This window comes from Salmo trutta, chromosome 25 (genome assembly GCF_901001165.1).
Source record: "Salmo trutta chromosome 25, fSalTru1.1, whole genome shotgun sequence".
NCBI lineage: Eukaryota > Metazoa > Chordata > Actinopteri > Salmoniformes > Salmonidae > Salmo > Salmo trutta.
The window spans coordinates 47068701-47074428 of NC_042981.1; positions in this window are offsets into that span (position 1 = coordinate 47068701).

Below are 5728 nucleotides of genomic sequence, written 5' to 3' on the forward strand. Positions count from 1 at the left end.
GTTAGACTATAAACTCTCCTTCCAGACTCACATTAATCATCTCCAATCCAAAATTGAATCTAAAATCGGCTTTCTATTTCGCAACAAAGCCTTCTTCACTCATGCCGCCAAACGTACCCTCGTAAAACTGAATATCCTACCGCTCCTTGACTTCGGTGATGTAATTTACAAAATAGCCCCCAACACTCTACTCATCAAACTGGATGTAGTCTATCACAGTGCCATCCATTTTATCACCAAAGCCCCATATACTACCCACCACTGCGACCTCTATGCTCTCGTTGGCTGGCCCTCACTACATATCCGTCGCCAAACCCACTGGCTCCACGTCATCTGTAAGTCTTTGCTAGGTAAAGCCCCGCCTTATCTCAGCTCACTGGTCACCATAGCAACACCCACCCATAGCATGCACTCCAGCAGGTATATTGCACTGGTCATCCTCAAAGCCAATGACTGGAACGAACTGCAAAAATCTCTGAAGCTGGAGTCTTTTATCTCCCTCTCTAACTTTAAGCATAAGCTGTCAGAGCAGCTTACCAATCACTGTACCTGTACACAGCCAATCTGTAAATAGCACACCCGACTACCTCCTCCCCTTATTATTACTTACCCTCTTGCACCCCAGTAACTCTACTTGCACATTATCATTTGCACATACATCACTCCAGTATTAATGCTAAGTTGTCATTCTTTTTGCCCCTATGGCCTATTTATTGCCTGCCTCCCTACTCTTCTACATTTGCACACACTGTACATAGATTCTTTCTATTTTTCTTTTCTTTTGTGTTATTGACTGTACGTTTGTTTATGTGTAACTCTGTGTTGTTGTTTTTGTCGCACTGCTATGTTTTATCTTGGCCAGGTTGCAGTTGTAAATGAGAACTTGTTCTCAACTGGCCTACCTGGTTAAATAAAGGTGAAATATATATATATGTTTAAAACAGTGGTGGTGGAGGTCAAGTATACCTATGGTGCAAGGGACCTTACCATTGAAGAGGCAGTGAAGTCGAAGGATTTCTATATCAAGGAGGGAGGGTCTTACCGCCTCCGTGAAGACCATCCTTACTGGCACCAGGTCCAAAAACCATCAAGCGCTATGATGAAACTGGCTCTCATGAGGACTGCCACAGGGAAGGAAGACCCAGAGTTACCTCTGCTGCAGAGGATAAGTTCATTAGAGTTACCAGCCTCAGAAATTGCAGCCCAAATAAATGCTTCACAAAGTTCAAGAAACAGACACATCACAACATCAACTGTTCAGAGCAGACTGCGTGAATCAAGCCTTCATGGTCGAATTGCTGCAAAGAAACCACTACTAAAGGACACCAATAATAAGAAGAGACTTGCTTGGGCCAAGAAACACGAGCAATAGACATCAGACTGGTGGAAAGTTGTCCTTTGGTCTGATGAGTCCAAATTGGAGATTTTTGGTTCGAACCGCCATGTCTTTGTGAGACGTGGTGTGGGTGAACGGATGATCTCTGTATGTGTATTTCCCACCGTAAAGCATGGAGGAGGAGGTGTTATGGTGTGGGGGTGCTTTGCTGGTGGCACTGTCTGTGATTTATTTAGAATTCAAGGCACACTTAACCAGCATGGCTACCACAGCATTCTGCAGCGATACACCATCCCATCTGGTTTGGGCTTAGTGGGACTATGACCCAACACACCTCCAGGCTGTGTAAGGGCTATTTTACCAAGAAGGAGAGTGCTGCACCAGATGACCTGGCCTCCACAATCACCTGACCTCAACCAAATTGAGATGGTTTGGGATGAGTCGGACCGCAGAGTGAAGGAAAAGCAGCCAACAGGTGCTCAGGATATGTGGGAACTCCTTCAAGACTGTTGGAAAAGCATTCCAGGTGAAGCTGGTTGAGAGAATGCCAAGAGTGTACAAAGCTGTCATCAAGGCAAAGGGTGGCTATTTAAAGAATTTCAAATATAAAATATATTTTTGGTTACTACATGATTCCATGTGTTATTCATAGTTTGATGTCTTCACTGTTATTCTACAATGTTATTCTACAATAACAACCCTTGAATGAGTAGGTGTTCTAAAACTTTTGACCAGTAGTGTATTCCACATGGTTCATACAATCACACTAGTCTCCCAGAATAGGTTATATTACATTCAAGCTTTGCTCAAAGCAGCCAACTAAAGTAATGTAGTTTACATAAGTTTGATCACAAAGGCTGGTCTGAGTGTATCTCCTCAGTTTCATTCAGTAGTACAAGACAATTCAAATGTCATTTTATCATGGGCACAGTGGGAATTCATATCTGTGATGGTTAAATGATGTCTTACCCCAGGGTGTGAGAGAGAGTACATCACTTCCAACAGATCTTCTTGCTGAGGGTGGCATTGATCAAGCACTGCTTCTGCTGGGGTGAGCCTGACGTTCTCCATGTCATGCCGCATGTCTAAAATAGGGGGAAAAGGGGGCAAAAAGTAAAAATGTCCCTTCATCTACCAATTCAATGTTTTATACAATATTTTATCATATTTGATGAGTTATTGACCTATCCGTCCACAGGCTCGATGTGCTGTAGTCTCCACTTTTTTTTACTTTTTCTGGTAAATACAGGGCCATTTCTCTTTCCCATCAGAAAATGGCAGCTGCAGACCTAAGTGTTGTCACTGGGTTTCTGGTCCGCCCATCTGAAAGACGAAGATGTAGGAGGAGCGGGGAGGGAAGCGGGGGGAAACATGGTTTCCGGTTAGGAGAGGGAGATTGCGGGCGGGTGGATGGATGGGGACTGAGGGGGTTGGGGGAATTGGTCGGGGAGGCGGAGCTTTGTTAGTTTCTATTCCTTGCATACAAAATATGACAAAACTGTTGATACTGTTCTTTATATTTGTATGCATTTTTCTGATTGTTTATTTTTTTCTTCTATCTAGTAGCAGCCCACAGGTACAATAAATATATGTGAGAATATGAAATGCAAATTTGATAAATGAATATATCTGAATAAATATGACTTTGAATGTTATACCTAAACCTGTAACCCCCTTCTGGACAAATTGCAAACCAAGCCTTTTTGCCTGCCACTATCACAAACAAATGCTGCAGGAGGGACCCAGCTAGCACATTTGGTTCCTTGGAAGTTGTGGGAACATACCTTTTTGGTTTCCCATTGGTTCTGGGAACAAAGCCATATTACCTGTTCTGGGAACATTGGCAGTATTTCCTTGGACTTTTAGTACAGCGTGTAGCGGGCACACACACACACACACACACACACACACACACACACACACACACACACACACACACACACACACACACACACACACACACACACACACACACACACACACACACACACACACACACACACGACAGCAACTTCATTTATGGCATTTAGAAGGATAATCATGCAAGTTAACTTCAGAGAGTAGGCATTCCCTATGGGAAAAATGCAAATACGTGCTGAAACAGGACAATAGGCTCTGCCAAACCTCCTTCCTTGTTCTACCCACTGAAGGGAGAGTCGAGGTACAAAGTGTTTCACTGATACACCTCATCACTGTAGGAACCAGTTGGTCCACATTGTATTGCCTTATGATGCATCTGACAGACACTCCTTCCTTTATGAACACAGATCAGACCTGCATCGGCTCAAATACTGATTGAGCTTGTCTGTCACAATGGAACCAATTGAATAGTCCCAAATGTGCAAACCGGTTGAGTGAATCCAGAGTGAAAATCACAGAGTACCTGGAGTGGACTGACTGTTTCACCATTGTTGTAGTCTCATTTAAAGTCTTGGGGATTGTCGTCACCCTTCTGGTGGCCATTTTGTTTGCCATGGCCAGAGGCTACTTCTGTTTCCTGGAAATGCTGCCCCTGCTGGACTGCTTTTGCTGTATCAGTTTTTCTTGGGACAGCCAAAGTAGACCACCTGCCAGGTCAGTCTCCCTCTCTTTGGCATGGCCTTCACTCTCTGCATCTCCTGCATCCTGGCCAGCCTTCTCCAGATCTTCGTGGGCTTCACCTTTGACCTGAGGGATCAATTATCAATGACAAGAATGCCATCACAAAAATCATCTGAAAACACTACGAACAGAAGAGCATTGCTATTGTGAGTACGTAAATAATCGGTCACCAGTGATAGCGATTGGAAGCATGGAACTTTGCATAAAACAATATGCATTATGGAAAACAACAGGGTTGTCTTAACATGAACCCAAGCATTACATAGGTACTATTTTGGCCAGAATACATATATTATGTCCCCCTAGCTTTGCAATGCAGTATATACAGATATTACAATTTATTTCCAATTTATTTAACCAAATTCCAGTGGCTTCTATTGCTTATTTTTGTGCACAAGAGTTTGTTTATAGCTGAGTTTCACTAATTTTATACATGGAAGCTTTATAAATAAGACAATTTCTAAATGCTATAAATGTCGGTATCTATTACTATTAACATTGGATGCTTTTTTGTAACATCAAAGTAATTGAGTTTGTAATAACATCTCTTTTATGAACCTGTATACTGAAACTCCAACAAACTAATAATCTAAACTTAACAAATATTAATGATAAATGCCTCATCAAACGTAGTTGTGTTAGATGTGTTTGTTTTAGATTTTTTTTTCTTCATATAAAAATATACGCATATCAAATTGAGAATAAAACCGATCACACCAATAAGCTTGCATGTGCTTGTATGTGACGCTAGAGGTTGCACTTTGCATGAACAATTTAAACAAAATAACGTCCCTTTTTCCTCCAGAACAACATCACATAGTTTGCCTCCATAGCCATGTTTGTATTCATGGTTTAGTATTCTGAATTGCTTCTTGAGACGTAGCTTACCAAAAATAACCAACTGCCACAGGATGACATTGTTAATTGGAAGACTCGTCTGTTGCATGTCGTTGCTTGCTATGGAGGTCCAAGGAACATACCGACTTCATGGAGGATACCGTCCTCGGCAGCATCACGCAGACAGGCCTATCATGCCACCGCAAACATTTCAGCGGAGCATTCAACAGCAACAACCATTTCAGAGTGCTCCACAAGGACAGCAACAAATTGGGAATGTTCAGGAACCAGCTCAGTTGTCTCAGAATCAGAATCAAAAAACTATTGATTTGGGAGGTTGGTTCATTTTCGTACAATGTAGGCTATTTTGTAATAGTACGCACAGTTATTCTCCTTTAAGTTTTATTGCTCTTCATGACTTTACATTTGAGATAATTTGGCAATGTATTATAAAAGTTCTGAAATTTAAGCGGGTATTGGCCAGTCCTCGGGTATTACAGAATAAAGGCAGATATACATTTTTTTACAGTAAATATACTTTCTTATCTTGCCATACAATTGCATACATTTTGAAATTCGTTAGCTGTAAAATGTTAACCAAATAGCACACCAAAGGAAGGACTGGTGTCAATGTGTACTCAAACCTTTGAGCTAGGCTATATTAAACGTTATAGCTAATATTTCCATACAATAATGGATTTATGAAGCACTTTTCCAGGAGTTCAGAACACTTTACGTTGTGTGAAATTGAGAAACAACCGACTGTATGTTGGTAGCTTAGTAGCTGCAATAAGCATAAACAAATGCTGATGGATAATAGTCTCAATTGCTAGCAGACCAACCCTGCTAGCAATTGCTGTTATTGCTGTTAGCTTAAGGCTAATAACAGCAGGCTAATGTACTTCACATCAATACCATGTAAGTCATAGGCATCTCATTGCACTTGAGGCAAAC